Source organism: Anoplolepis gracilipes, chromosome 17 (genome assembly GCF_047496725.1).
Source record: "Anoplolepis gracilipes chromosome 17, ASM4749672v1, whole genome shotgun sequence".
In the NCBI taxonomy this organism is placed as follows: domain Eukaryota; kingdom Metazoa; phylum Arthropoda; class Insecta; order Hymenoptera; family Formicidae; genus Anoplolepis; species Anoplolepis gracilipes.
The window spans coordinates 7,890,800-7,916,323 of NC_132986.1; the positions used below are offsets into that span (position 1 = coordinate 7,890,800).

Sequence of the window (25,524 nt, forward strand, 5' to 3'; positions counted from 1 at the left end):
GTACTGGGTGTGAGAGGCCAGACTGCAAGGGATGGGACAAGTAAGACCTCTCTAACTCCAGGTATTTTCATCCTATATTCCTCGACCTCCGCGCGCGGCAGGATTACTTCGAGAGAACTTCTCCCTTTCTTACCTTTCTCCAACTTCTCGGCTCTCACGCTTCCATCGAAGCCATTTCCTCTCGCATTCTCTAAATTTACCATTCTTAAAATTTTCGATAAATCGGTATTTTCATCGGGACACCTCGGACCATCAATGTATAGTTTAATATCTATTTTTCGTTAATTTGGTCGTTAAAAATGTCTAGAATGAAAGAGTAAATAATAATCCTCGCAGTATATTCAATTTTTTTTCACGTTATTAGTTTAATTTTTTTCTATTATTTGATATTTGAAACATATAATTTCAATATTTATCTTTTGTTAACTGGAAACCATGATTCCTTAATAAATGTTAATATTTGAATTCTCTTAATTTTTTTATATTTTCAATCAATTATACTTACTGTTAAACATTTTTTTATATCGTATATTTTTCGAAGATTTTCTTTCCTTTGGGGAGTATTTTTTTATAATACAGTAAATTTCTTACTTTTTATTACTATTACAATCTCAGTTTAAAGATAACGTAGTAAAAATTTACATGTATAAATTATTAGCAGTTAAGAGACATCTCGACTCCAACTGTGATGATGATGCGAGTGGTCCAACAATAAGTACAGATGTTCCCGAAAGAGAAAATGTCGAGATTCCGGAATAACGGAGCGATACTTACAAGTACAGATTCGGCAAGGAGGCCGCATTTTCTATGCAAAAGAGTTGAAAACGCGGGCTGGCGGGAACTGCGCGGTGAAGATGCGGGAGGGAAGAGGGTGTGTAGCGGTTGCAGCCGACGGCACGTTTTAATAATGCCTTCTCTCCGACAGGGTGGAGCGAGGAAGAAGTTTAACGAAGATTGTGCCAGATACTTTTAATTGCTATTCCTCTCTCCGCCGCCGCCGTCGTCGTCGTCGTCGTCGTCGTCGTCGTCGTCGTCGTCGTCGTCGTCGTCGTCGTCGACGCCGGAAAATGAAGGGAGAGTTGGAGGACTGCAAACCATCCCTCCCTCTCGTCAGTAGAACCTTCTACCACCCCCGTCCCTTCCCCCACTTTCCGGCTTTTTTATCCCGTGGACCCTCGTGATTTTATCGTCCTTGTATCCTCTCGACTCCCGTCCGCCGAAGAGGTTTGTTATTTCAGCGGCGGATAGGCGACAAAGGAATTAATCGGGTCGTCTCGTCCTCCCCCTTCTCTTTTTCCATCTCCTCTTCCTCCCTCCTTTTAGAGCCTCGCGGGCCCTCGCTCTCAAGTGCCGTCAATTAAATTGAAACGTTAAAAACCAGATAAATTGAAACGGCCCGAATGTATTTGCCTCTCGCAATTTTTCTAACTTATAATGTTCCAATAATGTTTTATCGCAAATTATCATTAATCCCTTATATGAATGATAAATAAATCATAAAACTGAAAAAAACGATAAATAATAACGCATCAAAGTATCATATTAATTTTTTAAATTTATTTATAAAGAAATTGAGATATATTAATCTATAATTTAATATAATAAATGAATAGAAGATTATTGCTATCCGTGGTGCAAAAAAGGATTTTAATATGCTAACGAAATTCCATATTAAGATTATACATCGCAGCTAAAAAGAAAAATTTTGCTGTCTTTCAGCCACTTCACGTATGATTTCTCTGTGCGACACTGTGCGGAGCGACTTTAGTACGCACAATAAAACGAAGGCTCACGGCGGATATAATACGAAGTCTAAAAATCAAAACACATTAATCTCGGGCACGTGGCACGGGTCGCACGCTGGTAACAAAACAGTATGTACCCCGCCTCGCGTGGCATTGACGTATTCGCTGCTTCAGGGGGACAACAGTCACGATGACGCCTAAATTGTTCGGCTGTTTATATTGTTTATTATTTGTCTACTCTCTCTTTAAAAAGGTATAGCGTATTACGTAATACACATCGAGTTTGTTTGAAAAATATCGTAATTGTAGCAGAGTGTAAAATAATATAAATTTTTTTGGGGGACTTGCTTTGTAAAATAATATTTTAATTAATTGATAAAAAGTATAGAAGTTGGTCTTTTCTTAATGAAAATCTTGATTGTTCCATGTAGCAAATGTCTATCGCGTCAGATATATAGATTTCAAACAACTGCGACGAATCGGACTAATCTGTCAACGCGATGATCATGAATCCTGGAAATTGATGGACAGGATCAATAGATCTTCCATAGCTCGAGAATTGGGATGTGTTCACGGTGCGGCGCGATTCTCTCCCTTGTACCACGTGGACCTTTATGAGCCACCCTATTCCGTCCCCATACAGCTCTCTTACCCCGATCGACAATGTCAAAGGGAGGTATTTAGCAATGGAGGGTCAATTTATCGGGGTGTGATTTTCTGTAGCCGAGCGGTCTGTTCATTCGTGTGCGCATTAAAAAGAACGGAAACATAGAAATATATTAGAAATATAGAAATTGATTCTGATAACAAACTCTCTATAATAAGGAGACACGATGAGAAAAGATCTAGAGGTTTTATTAGGGGTACTTTTAGGGGTACACAATATTAATTGTTTTAAAAGGTTTATTGCGATATTATCTCTAAAATTATAATTTTGTGAAATTTTTCATTTCTAAAAAATATATTTTTATGTCTTAATTACATATTTACTATATAATAATTAAGAAGACGTATTGCAAACTAATTTCTTTTGTATACATACAACTATTGAAATATAACTATCCTGTTTTCTAAAATTCGCTCGCCATATTTTTATTAATTATTTTCATAAGGTTTATTGACAAATTAAATTGAAGTAATATCTTTTTAATGACTGACACGGAAGTTAGTTTTTAAATATGGATAATATTGCGTGATAATATTGCTAACCGTGAATTTTTTTCTACGCACGCACGTACATGCGAAAGATGCATGTACGGTGCGCTTATCTAATTCAATTTGGCAATATCATGCCCATTGAGAGAATAAATGATTACCGCGAAGATATGAAGTTATCTGGTCCCGCGGGACGCGTAAATTGCCATTACCCGCTGTTCCCCACTGGAGGAAAGAGAGAGAGAGAGAGAGAACGCCCGCGGCTTTTTAGGGCCCCACCCCGCTTTGGTGATCTTAATTATTAATCGCACTCGTTCATCAAGCCAATCGGCAACGGTCCGCCCGTCGGCTATATCTCAGATATACCGCGTATATCGCCGCGTACGTGGAATATCGCACTGAGGGTAATCGGAGAAATTCATCTATTTTCGCGATCGTTTCTTCGTCGATGATTTATGGCGAAAACTAATGGATGAAACTAGAGAAAGAGATGCGCATTTAAGGAAATACTCCGAGTTATAGCTAAAATATGGATGATAATACGTGATAAAAGAGATATACATATTAAAGTCACATTACAAAAATTGTCAAATTTAATTTATCTCGCAGAAACACAAAGAGAGAACAAGCTTTTATTTTGAATAAAATCTAATTAAATGATACAATAAATTTAATAAAATGTATAATATTTAAAGTATATAATATTTAAATGATACAATATTTAATAGATAAGTATATAATAATTAATTTGAATAATTAAATTATAAAAAAGTTTAATAGAAAATTTGTTAAACCACTTTTTTACAATAACTTTGTAATTTTATAAGCTCTAGAATTACGTATTGAATTAATCATGCACAAAAATTAAATTATATAAAAAAATACTAAAATTTTATTTTTTTATTCATATCATTTTTTTGCTCACGTATAGTCAAAACTAAATATGTAACTATTTAATCATTAAGTAGTTAGAGAATTAAAAATAATTTTTTAATATTTTGTCTCTATATATGTGAGTATAGTTGTTATGTAATAACACAAATGATATCAAAATGATGATTTATTGAATCTGTCAAGTACGCGATTTTCGGCAAATCCGTGCATCACGCGGCGATCACGAGGAGGATGACGATCAAGACTAAGTTTCGTGGAGGTTTACCAAGAGGGTGGAATAAAGAAGGGTGGGAGTTGACTGTGGCAGACTTTTTGGAGGGGTGCTGATGGAAAATCGTGACGGTAAGAGAGAGCGCGAACAATGCATCAAAGATTTAGCGTGACACCGACGGTGTAAAACCAGTTCGTGCATTCGGCCAAACGTTCATTTCAAAAAGAAAAGAAAAATCATCGACGCGATTGTTGGTTATTTATTATCCAACACCAAGACACCTTTTGAATAATTTTTAATTCTTGTTTCAACTTTTATTTTTTTAATTCAACTATTAAAAACAAAATATAATAGAGGGAAATATTATTTCTATATTTCTGTTTAAATGTTTTGGTAAAAATTTTTACGACGTATTAAATTTTTTTACTCTACCTACATTTGGAAATAAATTTATTTTCGTTTAAATGTGTGCGAGAAATTTTCATGTTTTAATAAATAAGTACGCTTATAATATGCAAAATAAATACGCTTATTTTGAAAAAGCACAACAAAAATAAATCGTCTTTTCATTACCAGAAAATTAGCCAAACGTTTTTCAGAATTCTTGACAGTCAGAGAAAAAAACGAACTGTAGTATCATCGATCAATTTTTTACTTATTTCGGGCGCGACACCCCGATTCACAAATCTCCTCCGCTAAGTACGGGGTTCCAGACGAGGAATTGAGGGGGTTACTGGCCCCCCTCGCTGTCCTGATCATGCGTGAAAAACAGAGGGGTCTATTGTAAGCTCGTCCTGTGGCTAATGCGACTGTCGTCCTGCCGAAACCGGGTGTAGGTACAGGACCTCGTTCTGGCGAACATTAGCCAACGGTCGTTTACCTCGAAAATCCTTCCAGGGTGCGTACGTTGGGTTCCGCCTCGTTGCAAGCGGAATTTTTTCAGCTGTACTTTCGCACGAAAGTCGAGAACTCTTCTTACGACTGCGAGTCACGCGCTTGGAAAGTTGTCTCGTGTTAAATTGTAGTTAGAATTTTTAGAAATTGCACGAAGATAGAGAAAAGGTAGCGGCTCACTATCGATGTTACGTGCATCGACTTTAAAACGTGGAAAAAATAATATTTTATTTGCTCTATATGGATCTGTAAAAATTAATTGTGTAACAGTCTTTTCCTTGATACTTTTCTGTTCAAAATAAATAACATTTAATTAATTCTTGAACGTATCAATATCAAATTCGAGCCAAAATTGTTTAATAAAGATGATAATATAAAATTAAGATTATTTTCGAAAATTGATATCCACTCTCTCTTTTTTTTTTATCTAAAATATTTCCATGTTATATTATCTCCATATTGAATCGTAGACCCCTTGTTGCAAAAAAAAAAAAAAAACGCCACACCTTATTTCTGGTCCATATCTGACTTATATCGTACTTGATGCAGGCGCGGAGAAGGGAACACTCGGCGTAGAGGGAGTCGGTTGTTCTTTTAACGCGGCTTTAGAGGGGGTCTTTTATGCTGACACAAATATCGCTTATGCCGACGTCGCGCCGCTGTTTTGGTAACCCATCGAGCATTGTGCCTTCCAAGGCCGTGTGTACCAAACACCGAGTTCTGTGTACCCAGCAAACACGGCCGTCACGTGGCACCCCGAGCCCTTCCGTAACGTGGCACCGAATCGCGAACTCCCCTTTAGGGATTTACGCAACGGCACTATTCCGTTCCCCGCGTTTCGGTGTCCATAGCCAGTCGAAGTCTCTTCCCGGCGGATACCGAGAGCTTCATCCACGGCGAGAGGCTGTATCTCTCCCTGTCCTGGACCTCTCGCAGGGCGCGGCGGGTAGCGGCAAACACACGTGCGTCGTGCTGTTTGCGTCAGCTTTGTTTGCGCGAGTCGCTCGTCCGAGCGAGTAATGATCGGATGGGATTGGATAGAATGGATTGAAAGGCCTTTCGCGACGCAAAATTGTAAAATTTTTGTTTTTTTATCTTTTCATAAATAACCTATATTTAATTAAATAAATGATTTGAATTTTTGTATTTATAGATTCAAGTATAATATAAATATATTTAAAAGTAACAAAAATTCTTAGAAATATGATAACTAAGAATTTCAAATTTTAAAATATCTTTAAAAAATAAGTTAATACCTAATGTTTGAAAATTGCAGTATTTAAACGCAGTTGTTTGGCAATTTAGCATTTTTCTACGCTATGTATGTGTGTAATAGTATTCGCATAGCCAACTTGAGTCAGCAGATGTAACACGACATGTCTTTTTTTAAAATCCGTCATAAATAATTATCAGTTTTTTTTTTTATTTTACGATAAAAACGCCAAATATATAGTAGATTTTAATATATTGTATGTATTTTAATATTGCATATTATACATTTTTTAAAACTTATCTATTACATATTAGTTGGTATGGATACTTTTTTTATCTACTTGGCAAATGGTTTTATCTTTTTTAGAAAGATTTTTTTATACATACTATATTTGTTTTATATATATTGTTTATTCTGCATATATCTTGAAAGTTTAATGTAATTTAATTTTAGATTTAATCTATCGAATTCAATTTTGGTAAAAAGTTTTATACTCTACAACAAATGCAAATTTACTCAGTAAGGCATGATTTAAACTTTTACACACACGCAGTATATTTCTACGATTTCTTATAAGGATGATTGTGCAAAATGCACAATATACAATGAAATGTAGCTATTTGATTTACGTAATTAAAATTAAATTGCGCCCAATAAAAATGAAAATAAAGTGGCTTATATCGTGAAATAAAAATTACGCGGCGTTAACGAGGGATTTGCGCTCTTCCCCCTCACGTGATAGTGATTTAAATGGGAGGGATTACAAGGTTTAATATAACAAAATTTTTATGCTAATGCGTCGCGACCTTTATGGCTGCACCGACAGATAAATACATAGGCACAGAGTTTTCTTCCCTCTTCGCGGATCTCTCGAAAGGGAGCTCAAAGAGTAGAAGACGCGAGCGGAACCTCACTAGAAAGTGATAAATAACATCGTCGCGCGGCAAAATCGTCCGTGACGGAGGGTTTTCGAAAAGGGCACACGCCATTACCTTCGGCATGTCTGCGGAACGACAAGCTCGACTACCCAGAGCAGCGACGTCGATGATGGTGGCTCGTCATAGTGAATATTCCACTCGTATGGAAAATGATCGAGGCAGAGGGATCGTGAGCTCTAGATGAGATCAGACGAGGGAGGGAGGAGGGTGGGATACATAGGTCATCCGAGAAAAAGAAGAATGAAGAAAAGAACGAGAAGAATGGTACAGGGGAAACGTTTACCCTTCGACCGAAAATGAAAATTGTATTGTTAGACGCCCTTATGAGAGGGCAGAGAGCCTGGCATTATATCCGCGTTAGCGAGCATCGTGCCAGCGAAGACCGCGGTCAACTCTCTCTTTCTCGATAGCCATCAATGGCGCGTCATCAATAATCGCTCGTCTGACAGCTCGACCGATTCCAGCCAGCGGGAGTCTTTCGAGAATTTCGATTCACCCGGATCGTCCGATAAACATCGTATGCTGAGAATAGTTATTTGCCGATTTTTTTTAATAAAGTGCGGATGATCCTTACGGCGATTAATTAACGCGCAATCATCGCGAATACTTTACATTGCTTCGATACTTTATTTTTACAATGCGTGATATGTTTATTCACACTTTCTTTATCTAACAATAAGACACTTGTATCTTAGAAATAATTCTTAAATAATTATTCTTAACCATTTTAAATACTGGTATTTTTTTGTCATTCAGAGAAGTAGAAATAATAAGAGAAAATCGGAGTAATTCAAGAGTATGATATATAAGCAAAGATCGTCGGAATAAAGATGATATATAAGCAAAAAATAGTCGGAATAAAGATGGTATTAAAACTCGTATTCAACGAGCATGTGTCAAAAGCATATTCGTTGGTCAAGTAAGTAGTTTTGCTCGAAAAATAACGCAGGATACATCGAAAAAAGAAAACCACATTTAATTCCACGAGCAAAAGCTAACTTGTCCGCCTTCATCGATTCCCTCGGGCTATTTGTCCCGCTTTGCCAAAAAGTTTGGCGATTTATTTTCTACTTTCTCATAGACAGCATGGATATCTTTTTATATCAATATGTCGAATGTTCACGAAGAAGCTTGGAGACTTCTTAAAATGCTACGAAACACGCAATATATCCGACCGCATTAGATATTATTTGAACTAAATTTCCAAGTGTATTTTTCAAAATATAAGTATCTTTAATTTATATCTTTAATTAATTGACTCTGGTGGCCAATATTTTATAATCACTAATACTTGATAAAACTTTTTTTACATCTATTATCTCGATGAATATCTTAAATCTGATTAGTGAAAGAGAGGGATAATCGTTTCTCGAATAATGGCTCGCTGGAAAATACCGGTGAATTTTGAGACGTAGGAAATACACCTGACGCGCTTCTCCGTTGGTGTCGACATCTCCGCACGTGCTGAAGGATATTAAGTCGAAGGGGCGGGATATATGAGGTGTAACAAAATCGCAAGGGATAGGAAGGGATGCGGCAGAAAGAGAGGGTGGTATATCGAAGTATAGAAGAGGACGCATGTTGCGTCGCGTACACGACATCGATCTTCATCCATCAGCCGCTTCTTCGCTCTTTTTTTTTTTCCAGGCAAGGAGGACTACTACTGCGGTTTTCCCGCAGCAAAACGCCAGATGTACCGTCACCGATCGTAGTTGCCGATTGCGGGAGAAAAGTTTTCATGTCGGCGTAACATTGCGATTCGTCATTGCGATAGCGTGTCAAGTCGAACGAGGAAAATGTCTTCACGCGTGATCGCGTTCACTCGTCACTCGGATTCACGTTCCCTTCTCGTCTCGTATCGGCGAATGATTCGGTTTCGTTTGGCATTGTACAAACGATAAATTGTCGAAACAACGATGTATGACGATTTAATCCGCATTTAATTTGAGATTAAATTTATAGAACATCTTTGCTAATTAATTAAATGTAAAGTGTGCAAAATTTATATTTTATTTTATTTTTTAAACATTATTTCTCGAGCAGTTGGTCGGTTCGTTTGAGTATAACGTGCATTCATTTGCGTTTGAAAAAGATATCGGCTTAATGAAAGCGAATGTGCTGAGCTAAACGGATGCGCTTGAATCGTTCGCTCGGTCATATCTGTCGTATCGCCTCGCGATCTCATTAATTTCCGGTAGCAATAAAAGCGGGAACGCCACGTCGGTCCACTAATACACGCGTGAGATGGGCACGCCCAGGACACGCGTCCTGCGAGAGAAACGACCACGGCACGAAGATAGAGAAAGGGAGAAACGAACGCGGGTTATGTCAGATAAAGAATCGGGAATAAATGCTTTTTGGCATTGCTCCTCTTGTTTGCCTTCGGTATTTCGCAGGGAGGGCGTGCGCCCGTAAGGGCGAGAGACCGTGTCGATTGATGACGATGCTGATCGCAGTCGAAGAAGGGAGAGAGAGAGAGAGAGAGAGTGAAAGAGAAAGAGAGAACACACGGGAGTCACTCGGTACCATTGTGAGAGGCACGTGCCGTCGCGATACAAAACGAGAGCGGCCGTCGGCCGTGACGTAGTCAACCGTGTTTAGTATCGAAAGAGAGAGAAAGAGAGAGAAAGAGAGGGAGAGAGATGCGAGAGTATATCGACAGCCGTCACCGTTATACAATGGCTTCTCTCCGTGCGCGATATACGAACGGAATTAATTAATTGATACCGGCATCGTGATCCGGCATCGAGCAAGGGTTACGTAAGCACCGTGGAAAAAGCGTGTCCACGTATCGACGTCGTCGTCTCGAGGGAGAGTTAGTTTCGTTAGCTTGCAAAACGTTTAAGCGCGCGACACGTCTCTCACGCTTCGTTGATTTTCGATTGGTTCGAATGAACGAATACAATTGATTGATTCAAGTGTAGTGGCTTGTTATTGTGATGGCAGGTGGAAAGAAGATTGATAATTCGAATCCATTTTCTATGTATTATATAAAACTACCAAATAATATTACTCGTGGTATTTTTACTAACAATAAGATTTGAAAAAAATTATTACGGCTTTTTTACATATAAAAATTAATGAGACGTTAAAAATGTTATTATATTTGATGTTTTAATTGCATTTTTTCTGAGCGCAAATATAGCCCGTTGCCATTCCCTTCCGTAAACGCGAGAACGCTCGATCGCGAAAAACCGAATTTCCTTCGGAGAACGTAAAGGCAAAGCTAATCAGCAACGAGTCCGCTTCTCGTCGCCGGCGAAAAACTCGTTACGCATTCAGCGCGGCATCGAGATTATCATATCCCCTGGATCCTTTGACGAGAGGACACTCGATCCTCGACGCGAAAGACAGGAAAAATATAAAACTTGAGGAGTCGTCTCCGCGTGCCCTAGAATGGCATGGCCCAGAGGCTACCAGGGAACGTCGCGCGACTTCCAGCCTAGGACGACGGCAAAAAGCTCGTGCAATGAATAAAAATCTTTTGAAGTATCGCTAGGTGCAAATTAACGCATAATCGTCAAACGTAATGAGACGTCGGTCGCCGGCGTCGCGCGAAGCTGGCCGCCGGAACGTTTCGCGACCCATCATCCATCCTGACGAGTCTTCCGCCCCGGGAAACTTTGATTATTTTTATAATGACTTTGGTCCGCGTCGGCGGACACCTTTGCCACCCTATATTGCGCATCGTCGTTCAAATCCTAATTCCGTCCCTTTTCTTCGAGCGCTTCTTCGTCTCTTGACGATGTGAGCCTGATTCGAGAGAGAGAAAGAGAGAGAGAGAGAGAGAGAGAGAGATTTTATATTTTGTAAGTAATTACGTTATATAATTACTTTTGTAAAAAATGTATGAGATATATATTGGAATTCTAATTAATTCTTTAAGTTAATTTTTACGGCTAAAATTGATTATTATTATATTTAGCGAAGACGATTTTTATTATTGATTTATTCTAAGATTGCAAAAATATCAAATCACACGTTTAGTTAAATAAATATTAGGCAAGCTTACTCATGTTTCTCTCAGTGCTCGTCCTAGCAGGTAATTCTCGCCCTTTCATAAAAGATATTTTCCAAAAGCGATGATTGTTACGAGCAGTATTAATGCCCGGAATACGGAATACGTTAGACGCTTCGCGTAAAAACGCAATAGATTGGAAACCGCATTTGGTTAGACGTCGATCACCCTCCTGCTTCTCTCTCTTTCTCACTCTCTCTTTATTCCCGCTTTCTCGCATTATCGTGTTCTCGGTATTGCACTCGGGCTATTAACTAATGCCAGCACCCCTGTTGAACGCAACGCCATACGCGCACCAGTCAGCGAGCCGACCGACCGACTATCCAACCATCCAGTCGGTCAGACAGGGTGGTGCAGAACCACGCTGGTAGGACATGCTTGCTGCGACGGGACAGTTTAAGCCCTGATATATCGCCTGCCGACACTCCCAACTTCTGTCGCCGTTTCTGTAGCGCTTTTTTGTCGCGGTGAGGCACGGGCTGACCATATGTCCACGGAAACCGAGATCCCCATCGGGCGCGCGTTCCACGCGGATTCTCGCCCCCGTGTACAGAGGATAGTTGTTGCGCGTTGTTTCGATGACGTTCTGTGAACGTTGCACGAGGACGAAGCCTTGTCGTGATATCACTAATTTATTTCTTTCAAGCTGAATTTCGTAACGATTACGAGATTTTCTAAATGCAATCGTTAATTTTTTTATGGCTGTTTTCTTCGGCATTGATTAATAATTAGATATAAAATAGCTAGTCTTATTTCTTTAATTTATTTAACTATTAATTATAGTATTTAAGCATACTCTGGGAAAAAGCACGGTTCAAGTAATCAAATAATTTGGATTGCTCGTAACCCCAATTTTACGTAAATAACCTACCCTTTATTCCGCGTAAAACTAAAATTGCAATTACTCTAGGAGAAATTTTGACCGGTTTTTTGTAGTTAAGCAACTTAACATTTTGATTAGTGCCCTTTAAGTAAAAATTATCTTTGCGTAACTGGATATCGACGGAACTAATTGAGAGACTTGACTAATATAACTTAAAAATCTTTAAAATAAATAGAATAGCTAATTGCAAAATTTAGTTACGAGCAATTTAAATAATTTGATTACTAATCGTGGGCCCCAAAGTAGGGTGCTAACCGTGTTTTTTTTTTTTTTTTTTCCTCAGAGTAGAAATGTATGTCGCGAAGTACTGTTAAAAAGTATTGTTATTTACTGCCTCGGCGAGAACGGTTTTCCTTTGAACGGTTGATATAGAGATAATATAACGTTTACATGCTTGAAATGATCTCTTGCTCCTTTACGCTTTTGGGTTTTCAGATACGTACTAGGCGCTTTTAAACGGACTTAGATAAGCCGTAGGCTTGAGAACCCTACTTCGCACGTAACAAATGATGCCACATGTTCGAATCTTGACTCCCTTTCCTCTCTAGCCGATACATACGACGGACCCGCGGGGCACTCGACTCGATGCCCGGGGACGTATGGGGCCCTCGCCTCGCGTAATTCGTACGGATGATGCTCACTGAGACAGAGAGAAAGAGAAAGAGATATAATACAACAGACGGAGAAAGATAGCGATAATTTGCACGGGGCTAACTGCCGCACTGGGACTATTCTCAACGATCGCGAATCGAATTGTTCCTACTTAGCTGTTAATGGTACCTTATGTCAGCTGGCATCGACGAGATTCTGAAGTACGAAGAATATTAACAATAATTGTGTATTTCGCTACGACTCATAGTGTTACGATTAAACAAATTTTATTTATATTTTACTTAGGAATTTAAAAATAATACCTATAAAAAGTAATTTGATATTGCAACATCAATTTTTGAGTATGGAAAAAATTAATTAATTTGTGATATTATTAAAATATTTATTAATTTATTATTTAGAATTATGCTTCAATTAAAAAGAAAAAAACAATATTATTAAGAAATACTTGTTAACTCTTGAATATCAATTTTTTTTATTAGAAAATTTATCTACCTGACAAGCAGATCCTTTGATCTTTTCTAGTCACATATTACTCGAGAAAAGGAAAACAAATTACATAACGCGATATTGCGAACAACACTTGTCCGACGAGAAACCGGCGAGATAGCGTAACTGATGTCGACGGACGAAGGCCATTGAGCCAGACAAACGTACGAATCCCTTCCAATTTTATTCTTGCTTCTTTCATCTCATTGTCATCGGTCAGCTGAAGTGCCACCGGCTCGCAGGGGAAGATCCGTCATCGCGAGCCGTTTAAAAAGACTAACCGATTGCCGACCGTTTATCAAGTACTTATGAACGTCGCGGTGACAGAGAGCGGTTGGGTGACCGAGGCGTCGCCTTACCTTTTTTTCATTGTTCCTGTTTGTCTCTTCCGCTTTCAATCCGCGCCGCTTATTGTCACTAATTCTGACATATGTGCGTGCGGCTTACAAAAGCGCCGATCGCATTCAAACGCGTTGGTTCGTAATTTCTTCAGAGTTCCGCGCGCGGAGAAACCCGCGAAAGATATAAGCCCGAAAATCTCGAGGGATTGTCTTGATATGATAAATACATCGACTGTGGGTGGTCTCATACCATTGTAGGCATCAATAATTTTAGGGTTTGTCAGTGAATTTTAATTCTTGATATAAAATCTTTTAAAAAAATGTGCTTCTGACATTTTCTATATGGTGAGGAGTTCACAGGTTTCGACCGATTAATCTATAAAAAGGAAATTATAGTTATTTATTGGTAATCATAAATGTTGATTGATGTAGCATTCAGCCGTAAAATTGTTATCCGATCTGGGAAGATACGTCTCGTTCGAGTTCTACGAAAAATAGTCAGCGAACGGATGTTGGCAATTTTTTGGCGGCTCAACTGAATATATTTCGGCATGTACTTTATCATACTTTTATTGTATGTATTCTTGCTATCACATTTTCTCTTTGAACAATTTAATACGATACTTATTGTTAAATATAATTAAAAAACGTTACTATAAAAAGGATATATATTTATTATATTAATTTAATATACATTTTACATTTATATATTATATTAATTTAATATATTATACATATGTATATTAATTTAATATATATTTTATATATATTTGTGCGTTTGATATATATATATATATATATATATATATATATATATATATATATATGTATATGTATATATTATTTAATACTAATTGATTACAAGGTCATATCGTATCGCGATTTCTGTTACGAGTTGTGATGTAACGAACGAGCAAACGACGAATAAACAATTCCATTACATTTATCAGATAATGAAAGGACAACGATAAAACTGCAATAGCTGCGTGTAAGCGAGAGAAATCTAGAGTAGTCGACAGCGGGAGAAGGATAGTCCCTTGTAGGATAAAGAACCCACCGTGTATCGTACTCGTTCTCTCCCCTTGTCATTAATACCAGGCGACTGTTACATATGGATGAGAAAGCTGGGTTAGGCCAGGACAGTACGAGACGAAAACGAAACGGGATATATAGGGAAGCGAACTCATCGACTAAAAGCATCCGCGGCCGAAGTCGTTTCGGTTTATTCTCGAATCTACGCCGTCATGGAAACTCCTGACTCGTGAAGAACAAGGGGAGAGGGTGCCACTCGTCACGAAGACGAGATGGACGGAGATAAAGCGAGTGCTCTTGACGTTTACCTTCGGTTTAAATTATCCCCGCGATCCTGCGCGGCCGGAGGAAAAGAAGTTTTGTCATTTGCCGATTTCTCTTGGGCTCTCTGAGCTCTGAGTCGCTTGATTTTTGCAACAAAAGAAAATTGAGAAATTGAAGTACTCTTGTATCTTTAACTTGAATTTTTGCTTTACAAAGGATAATAACAATTTATTATTACGATTGTCCAAACGATACATCCGTTCGAAGATAATTTCTTTACAAGGAAATATTTGCATGTCTTTAATTTTGTAAAGATATTATGCAAATTTAGTCAAGTAATCGTTATATTTTACGTACGAAAGTTAGTAATATAAATTATATCGAGACTGTTATTTTACTACTAGCAGATTGGCTGACCAGTCACAACCATTTTGTTCGTCAGAAGGGTTAAATAGCGCGATAACTTAAAACGAGAACGAAGTACGGTGTACCCTAGAATTTTCATCCGAACGCGCAATCTCCGTTCTCTCCGCGAGAACGATAAATCTGTGCGCGCGCTATATATCTTGGTGTCCGGTTCAAGGGGGAGTAAACGTAATATAGGTAATGTTCTGGCCAGCTACTTAACAAATTGCTACAAATTGCGGCGGGCGTTTAACCGTCCGGCCGAATCTGTGGCTTCCTATATTCTTCCGCCTCCTCTTTCCCCTTGTCGCTTCGTTCACACACGCCGGCGTTAGCTTTAGCTTTCGTCGACCGAATGAACGATACGGTGGTGACCACATGGTGCTCCCATATGTCCACACCACCACCATGGTACTCACCCTAATTTCGTTCGCTGTCCGTCTGCGGGGTGTAGCGACGACGTCTGGAAGATGGAATCGAGAGAGAGGCTGTAGAGGAAGAGGCTTACGAGAGATCGGCGAAGGGCGTTTGTCCCTTTCGGAAACGAAGAGCAACACGACGATCCCGTCGGAGAAATGTTTGTTTGCGGGTTCGCCGATCTCGTTAAGTCATAGCGGATTGGCAGCTACGGCAAATTCGTGCCGGTTCATTGATGCTGAGAGCTCACTACGGGTGTGGTCCGTCGCATTCCGGTCTGTCGAAATAAATGGGTGATTTAATAAAGGACTATTATTATATTGGTTTTAGCGTTAAACGAAAGAAGACTATTTCCCGAAGCAACGGTAGATTAGAGATCCTAATGTATATATAACTCGGGAAGAAATAAAATTCCAACAATCTTGAAAGAGTTCTAGCAATGTGTAATTATATAATTAAACGTAAAGTGTTAGTTGCTTTGACTATCGAAAATTATAACTCGCGGATGAACTGAAATTCTAGGAAATTATAATCATCCAACGCGAGTTTTTGTTTTTGAAAAATTTAATCGAGCAATTACGTTTTTTAACATTATTACTTGTAATAGCGTGGCTTATATTGCGGCGTAGCGTGTTAAATATTGCGTCGGTAATCATCCACGAGCAAATTACCGCGGGATTCATCATCATTGACGTCGAACGCAAAACATATTTTCCAGAGATGCTCTCGCGGAATGGGTGGCTCGTTCTTTTCAGAAGACCTTACCGCCAGAACGGCACCTGAGCCGGACATATTCCGGCCAACGCATCATTAATCGTCGCCTGACAGTGCGAGCCGCTCTAATGACGCTTTAAAGGCGATACCCTCGAGCCAATCAGCGGCAATTGCCACAACGTGCCGGCCACGGATCGGCCGGGTTAATTTCACGGGTATTTAACGCGGTTTCGTTTAACAATGATTCAATCAAGTCGGATTTATTTTGCCTGGGATTCGGCGCTTGTCGGCGGCACGAGGCACTCATTAAAGCTTTCCACTGTGTGGAGAGAGAAACGCCTCCACCCTTTTATCGGACTGAGCGCGCTAATTTGACACTACCGCGCTTTTGTACGCACGATTCTATCGATTATAGCGCTTATGTCATTCGCACAATAATAAAAATACCGCGCGAGTAATTTCGCTTTCTTATATGCAAATTAATAAACGAATTTATCGAATGTAATTAAAATTTTAAGTCGCATATTGCGGAACCATCTGCATATATCTTTTTCTTGTACATTATCATTTTGCAATATATATAATATCGATTTTTTTAAAAAGCCAATGAATGCTTGATATAAAGTATAGCGGAAATTATTATTATTCCTATTGTTAATAAAATTGTCTATGTAGAATCTCTCTCTACTTTTCTCGAAATGTTTAGCATTAAATTAAATCAAATTTCGTTTCGCCGAAAAGACTCTTTATTGTTCTATAACTGAAATATTCCAAACTATATATCTTTCTGATTTATTTAAATCGTTGAAAAGAGATGCGACGAGGATATTCGCAAGAGACATCATCCATGTGAACGCATCGAACCGGACCGCAAATTTGGGCGTACGTCGTCGCCGCACCATCTAGAAAGGGATGGTGCGGTACAGAGGGGAGGATAGGAGATCGGTTCGGCAATTCAGAGCCCGTGCGAAATGTTGTCAGGCAATTTTCTTGGCCAGTGCCTCCGAATGCCGCAGATTTCCATCTAGGTCCGTCCTCAGTGCCGGCGCGTACCGATGTGTATTGGCGGTGGGTAAATACACCCTTTTCCATCCCTCTGGAAGCGGACGCTCGTCGTCCTTCTCTCCCGCCTGGTCCATCACCGTGTATCCCCGCGCACCCCCTCGGCGTTTCCTCGCCGCGCCAACCACAACTGTGATTATAATTCGCAGCTCTGACAGAGCCACCCGCTCTCCTCGTTCTCTCTACACTGCCCATCTTCCCTTCCCTTCCTCCCCCTTCCCGTATCCCACGATCCACCCCATTCACGGCCCTGGACCGGGGTTCGGACGTTGTGTAAAGGATTATGCACGCGGATTTAACTGATGAATCACATTGTCGTCTTGATTCGCGGTGGCGTTAATTTTCGATGCCACGCCGCAATGCGCGTCTCGGCAACTGTTCTTCCTCTCAAACCATCCACGCGTGAACGTGCTCGGATATAAAATCTCATTTATATATTCATCGTATGAGTATTACTCATTTATGATAGGAATAAATTTTAAACAATCTATAGTTACCCGATTAAAATAGGAAAGTCCAAAAGAATTACAGATTTTTAAACAACGTATACAAAATATTGTATTACATATGCCTTTGTAGCCGTTTAGTACATATTTTACTGTAATGAGCGTAGTTGTGAAATTACATTTTTATGCAATATCTTATTCATATCTGAATTTTATTACTTCTAATGCAGAACATTGAACATTGATTAAAACGTAAGAATTATACTAATGTATGTCTTTGTTAATTTGTTTATAAATTTATATACGCATGTCACATATATTATAAAATATAATTACATCACTAAATGAGCAATTAGTTTCTTTGTTTGAAAGAACATTTGAAAAAAGATTAATTTCAATAATAAATTAGCCACATGTCACACAATCCGCGACAAATCAGCTGTTTCAATTAGTCAAACGACCGTTAACGCGTATACAGAAAACTCGTCTCGCTTAATGCGCCGTAATAAGTATCTCGTGATTGCCGGATGTTGATTTGTCGCCTGCGACGGCGATCATTCATCGCGGACGTTTCTTCGAGAGACGAGGCTTTTGCCGCTGACTCGAGTTTCGAGATTTTCCCCTTCGCAATAGTGTACAAAGCCATACCATCGAAACCATCGGACAAACAGTTTCCATTCGTTCGGAAACGTTTCTAATCTGCCAACACAGCGGATCAATGAGCGGCGAGCCGAATTAACCGCTTCCCGTTTCGACAGACCGCGATACAGGGCTTATTAATTTTGCCAATAACGCCGCGCGAGGGTGCCTTCTCTCTCGGCACAGATGGTGTATCACGAGTCAATATACTTTTCCGCCACGAAACCCTCGCTCTGTGGGAACACGTGACGGGTTCTGAATTTTCGTTATGACCGCTAATCATATCTTTGACCTGTGCTCGTCGCATATGCTTATTCGCTTGATGACGAAAGAGAGAAAGAGATGCTGAAAAGAACGAGCTAAAATAATATATAAGAGGAAAAATATTAGAATACATTTTATGGACTATATTTATTTATCTACAGGTTGAGGTAAAAGATTATATTCTAATAAAGTTTTAGAATTATTGCGAGTATGTGTGTTGAAGAAAGTTAATCATGATTTTTAATTCTAATTTAATTTTTTGGAGACTGATACCGAAACTATTATTGCTACTTGCGTATATTATTATATGTATAAAAGACATCTGTTTCACATTTATGATTATCAGCTGTGCTGTTATCCTTCGTATGTATAATCATCATCAGTTATATTACATTTCGCAGAATGTATTGCGAAATATCTCTCGTAAAATAATATTATTCCATGCCCGACATTCATTCTTCTCAAGGGTTACCGGGATCGTTGCAAATCTATATTTCACTTAAATACGACGGACCTTCCGCGCACGTACTTATACGACATACGATGTACCCGAACTTGTCCGAGTAAACGACGACGACGACGACGACGACGACGACGACGACGACCACGACGACGACGAGCAGAAGGAGGAGAAAGAAAAAAAGGAAGAAGATGATACGAAGAAGAAGAAGAAGGCGACGAAAGCAAGTACTGGAGGGAGGAGAGTCACGAAGGTGGGAGAGAAAACCGATGCTCCTGCCAGAGTCAGGACACGATCACGTGGACCATGGACCTACGGAGAGAGGAGAATAAAGTAACCTCTCCGTACACGCGCATATATGTGCCTCTATATACGAGACGAAAGAGAAAGAGGAGAATATAAAGAGGATACCGCGTGTAAGCGAGAGAGGGAATGAAGAGAGCCGTGGCGGCAGTGATGAAGGTAAAGGGAAACGGCGGAGGAAGATGAAAGAGACAGAGATAACAAAACCATGTGGCAGGGCGAGACAGAGATAAGAGAGGAGAGAGAGAGAGAGAGAGAGAGAGAGTGGGAGAGGAAGAGGGAGAAAGAGAGAGAGGACAACCCCCTCTTCTTCCTCGGGTTGTGAACTCCGAACGCCGGCGATATCTCGACCAATCAAATCACGCCGCGGGCTCCGCCTTTTATCATTATTTTACTTGTTTTCCCTTTACTTCACCCTCATTGGATGACATTCCCCGGGCCATATCATGGGACAAAAAAAAAAGGTACCCGCTCCCAGAAGAGGACTCCATGCTTTCTCTCGGCATCTGGTGTCCTCCGGTACCCTCCTGGTACCTCTATCTTGGTCCAGCAAACGCCTCCTCCAAGGGGGATTTCTCTCCCGTCGCATTTGCGGGGGACTCGTTCGCTGTCTATCCTTTGCACGAGCAAAGCTTAACTGTGGGACTTGTACGCGATACTATGAAACTCTGACGGCGTCATGGTTTGACTTTGTGCCCTCGAAACCGGAGCCAAAAGCGAGTTCGTAAATTATTATGCTGAGCGACTCACCTTTGACTTTGATAAGTTTAAGAGGTCACAGTAGCATCTACGTAATACATAAAATACATAAAAAATCTCGATCTTAACAAAATAGAGAAAAGAAATATTTTATATTACATTAATTACTAGAAAAAATATGGAAAAATATTTTTCAATATATCTAGATGTTAGAAAATAATTATCTGTCATTATTCAAGATAGGATCTGCAAAGTGCTACTTTTTAAATTACCTTTTTATTTTGTAATATTTATCAAGTTATTTATATTATAGGTTTATATATAATAATAGATATTTAAAACACGTTGTATCTATTTTCTCATAAATTAAATCGAAAGATTTTAATTATAGGATTCTCTTTCTTGGAGAAAGCTAGCGATTTACTTGAGTGTTCGAGGACTTGGCTGGAAAATCGATTTGATTCGTGAGCTCCTCGTGATCGTGATGAGAGAATCGACAATGAGAATTGCGACTATCGCGGTAGTCGCGGGTGAATTCGTATCGATTCGTCCAGTGCGTCGAGGATATGATTGACGAGATTCTCTTGTCAAGGATTACGTGGTTCGTTGGTTGAAATCGTCGGTTTTGGAATACGTAGACATATATATATATATATATATATATATATATATATATATATATATATATATATACATATATTATATATAAGTATAATTCCAGCTACATAATGGTCGTTTGCCAAATCACGAAATCTCAAAATCGCCCCGAGATCACACATCTGCAAACTTTTGTTAGAATGGAATAGCCTGGTAAATAGGGCCAATAAAAACTCGCTGGAGAGTTACGTTAAATTTATTGATGATAGTTAAAGCACGAAATTGATGTCACCAGCATTTAGTCTTTATCTGTCGATATTTTTGTAGCTTAAATATTTAGTCTATATAATATTAAAAATGTAAAAATCACTTCAACTATCTAGTTTGATTACGAAATAATTTTTCATGAAGAACTATAATGGAAAAATTAATTTCCCTAGATAAAATATTAAATAATTTCGCATTAATTGATTAATAATGAAAAAAGTACAAAAAGAAAGCCTTGTTATATTCGGGATCTAGTGAAATATTCGCCCTGATAATTTATCGTCTATCGATATCACTAATGTTGATATTACAATTAATAATACTTAAACTTATATATATTTTTTCTATTTATTAAAATTACTTCAATTTATATCTTTCCTGTTAAAAATTCAAACATTATTTATGTAATTTTTTGCTTCAAAATATTGTCAAAGTTTAGAAAAATTTATATGAATTATAATTATTTTAATTTTGCATAATTTTGAAATAATAAGTTAATATTCTGGAGACACGAACAAAAATAATTTGAGATATCTTTTATTTTACACACACACACACACACACACACACACACACACACACACACACACACACACACACACACACACACACACACACACACACACACGCGCACACGCACACACACGCACACACACACATATATATATATATATATATACATACACACACACACAACACAGTTTATTATATCCTTTCGCGATAGCGCATTGTCGAAAAGAGCGATGCATTTCGACAGGAATTTTGAAATTTTTCCGGCAGACACTTCGATCGGTGTGTTTCCTGTGGCAGGCGGATAGCGATTTGTTCGAAAAGCAATATAGCGGGTTATCACCGTTGTGGAGGAGTACGAGGCGACGAAGGAGGCGGATGAGCGCGCGGGACGAGCGTGGGGACCCCCGAAAGGGGGAAGGCACGAGGGGTGCCCTTTTCCTGAAATTTGCATGAGGTATTAAAGCGCGGTGGCTGCGTTCACCAGCGGAGCTCCTGTTTGCCGACACCGAGTGCGGAGGATCAAAGGCCCTCTGCCAGGCTTACGTCTCTCTTCCCTTCGGGAATGAGTGATGGCGAGGCAGAGAGGGAAGTAGGAACAGAGGGAAAGAGAGAGAAAGAAAAAAGTAGGCAGAAAGAGAGGAAGAGAGAGAAGGAGATAGAGAGAGAGAGAGAGAGAGATGAGAATCAAGAGACAGTCCAAAATAGAGCAGAGGGATTTGCTTTTGGCGTGTCTCTAGGCAAGCTCTCACGACAGCCAACTTTAGATCTTGAATATCACGTCCTTCGTCGTTAAATCGTCGATCGTACGCCTGATTTCCTTCCCCACTGTGCAAGATTTCAGCTATGTTACAACTGCGTTGTCGGAAGTTCGAAGAGATGCACTACCAACTTTATCATTCATGTTTATCTTCGTCGAAAAGATTTTGTTCTTTGAAAATTTCTCGTGAAATTTTCTCACTCATTGACGATTGAATTTTTCCAAAGCTATTAAATGCATTAGCAACAAATTTGAGAACATTATTTTTGTACATATCTGGAGTCTATAAATGATAATAAAGATAGATAAAATTGATCTAATCAATAATAAATTTTGTTTTTTTATTAATATTTTTAAAAATTATAATATAATTTTTTTATTAAAATAATATGCTGGATATCGTGAGATAATATTTTATTTAGGGCCTAAATACTCCAAGGATAATGATATTTTAGAAATGAAAGATTCCTAAAAATTCTACGCTTTTAACTACATCTCACAATCAGTGATTTCCCGCGCGATAATATTAATGACGAATAGAAAATAGCGGATATAATTAACTCGTTAGCGAATTAATTGAGTCTTCCGATTCTTTTGTCCTGTTATTAATTTGCAGCATAAAAAAAAGTATAAGCGTCGACAACGAATCCCTGTGGGCAGTGAGCAAATGATATTCCGAGTATGTTAACGTGTGTAATCGCATCGTGTGTCCAGTAAAAACGTTAGCTAGCAGTGATATATGCCGACGAGGGCACGCATCGCATAAGTAAAGAAGACCTTGGGCCAATTCATTGGTTATAACGGGTGAACTAGATCTACGAACCTACTCGCTCTTTATATTTTTCAAGATAGAAATTTTCATTAACGTAACTGATCTTTTTAAAGAAGAATTTATCAAAGATTATTGTTTAGTATCTTTCTTAATACATTAGCGAGAAACGATGTGGTAATTTTCTTTTAAAGCGATTAGCATAATGTAACATTTACATATGACCTTTATTTCACTTTCAGTAAAATCTACAAAAACTTTTTATCTTATTAACGCACTAAGCCATTAATCAAGATTAATGATTGTTGCGGGAATGTTAATTTTACTAATAGCGTTTGTAAATCTCACAAAATATTTCTTTAGTAGGAGGTATCGTTCGTGGAGAAAAAAAATTTATTATTATCTTACTGTAGATTGAAATTTTTTTGCCTCAAATTTATGTCTCATGGATATATATTACAGTTGAAATAATTAATTGCCCGTTAGAATTTGCAGACGTAGATGAAGTTAGTGTCTCTTTCTTCCGGTATGCTCGCCGGAATGATTCACGAGGCGTAGGATCGCGGCGGCGACGTTCCTCGCGACAGCCGGCCGGGTGCCAAACCGCATTTTAGGCGAGCTATCCGCGACATACCTTAGCTTCCAGCTCAGTTGTTAAGGGTAAGGGATATCATTCGTCCTGTCGGCCGAATAGGTAGGCAGGCAGGCAATTCTGGCTCTAGCAAGGCAAGCAGGGAAACATGTTGCGCGGGAAGGGGAATGCAAAAAGGTCGCGGCCCGCGCGGGCCGGGCTGCCGCGTTTTACAAATTATTCAATTAGCCCCGCGAATTAAGGTATGCATATTCATCGCTCTCTGATACGCGTATGCGCGCTTCCTGCGAAACACACACGCACACATTTATTATACCGGGTGGTGCGGGCGGTCTCGGACTCCACCCCGGACGACTGGCCGCCGCCGACGTCACAGCGCATAAACAATTCGGACTCGTGCATCCGCGCGTTAGACGCTCTAACGAACTCGCAGCTGCATCCGAAATGCATCCGTTTTACCAGCGATGCACGCGGAGGGGGAGGGAACGGACTGGCCGCCCGCGGTATATTCCTCCGTGTCCGCGATGCAGTTGCACATTGGAAAATATATATATATATGTATATATATTTGTATATGTGTGTGTGTGTGTGTGTGTGTGTGTATATATATATATATATAGGTATATGTCCGCTGATCTCCATGCAGTTTGGCTGGTTTTTCGAGCTGGCTTGTTCGCGAAAGACTGGGAAGAGGGATTGGGAAAAGATTTATACGATATATCGCGGTGTTTTTTCTCCTTTTTTCTTAGGATACGCCCTGGATGAATCTTCGTTGCTGCTGATATAGACTGCTGTTGATGTCGTTAAATCAATATCATCTTCCCCGATATCTTTACAACGACCAGTTATCCATCATTTAGTATTAAATTTTTCAAAAATATATATAATTTTGTGAATATTTTGGAATCTATTTCTTCAGTGAAAAAAAAAAAGTTTCATCTACAGTAAGAATTTTGATTCTAAAAATCTAACATTTTATATTTTTCGCGTTAAACACCTTATTGATGAAATAATGGTAGAAATTGATAATGTTTTACATTTTCATTTTTTTGAATAAAGATTTGATCAACTATTTTTCTCCTGCGCCCATATGACTTTCAATTACTCGCATGTCAAATTTGCTTTATGCGATTCAATATGTCACTGTTTCAATCTGCGCAGTTCGTCTCTCAGGCGTGTAACGGAATCGCGTTCTGCGTATTAATGTCGCACGCGTCGCTCCGTCGCGTGATAACCGAGCGAAACGTAAAGACCGAAATTAATTGGCGACGCGCGGCGCGCAAATCGCCGGTAGGCGCGCGCGGACCCGATGCGGTCTCGCATTATTATTTCTTCCGGTAGATAAAACCGCACGCGGGTAGAGCGCGACGGCGCAGCGAAATAAAATATCGTTGTACGTGAAATAGGCGCGCGCGTGCGGGGCGGAGTCACGGGTCGGGGGTTGCGTTTAAAACAACGCTCGAGAAATGCACATTTTAATCGTATCACTAATAGCCCGACGTTTATAAGCCTCGGTGTGTCTCATGAATACGCATGTTCCTCCCGGTGACAACGGTACAAAATTAATGAACGCCAGAATACTCCGCACCTCTGCGAAGCCCCCGGACGCGACGTTCCGCTGGCGGACTTTTTCCGCTCGCGAACGGGACCGCCCTATACCGCTGCCCTTTTCGAAATCGTTTTCCCCCCTCGAGATCTTTCTTTTTTTTCTCTCTCTCTCTCTCTCTTTTACTAAGCGTTTCCGCTATGCCTCGACATGTCATGATGAATCGCCGCGAAATCTGTCCGCAAACGTTTCTTTCGTCGCTGTTTATTAATGATTGTGTACGATAAATCAACCGAGTATGTAAATAAATGAAAGATTTGTATATACAATTTTATTTGCACTGACAAGTTGTTACCTTGACATACAAAAGGACATACAAAGGACT

At 39.3% G+C, this 25,524-nt stretch overlaps 1 protein-coding gene and 1 long non-coding RNA gene across 16 annotated transcripts in view; one reads left to right on the forward strand and one right to left on the reverse strand.

The window, feature by feature from the left end:
* The window catches only part of LOC140675369 (uncharacterized), a 104,758-nt gene that overhangs the window by 27,734 nt on the left and 51,500 nt on the right, over positions 1-25,524 (forward strand). The gene's annotated exons all lie outside the window — the stretch shown is intronic.
* LOC140675363 (uncharacterized) overlaps positions 1-25,524 on the reverse strand; it is a 202,060-nt gene that overhangs the window by 19,607 nt on the left and 156,929 nt on the right. For 8 of the 14 annotated variants that reach the window (XR_012048369.1, XR_012048373.1, XR_012048370.1 and 5 more), the window contains one exon: positions 15,514-15,788. The exons of the other annotated variants lie outside the window; for them this stretch is intronic. The gene's annotated coding sequence lies outside the window, so the exon portion shown is untranslated. The remainder of the gene's footprint in view (positions 1-15,513; positions 15,789-25,524) is intronic. 14 annotated transcript variants of the gene reach the window in all.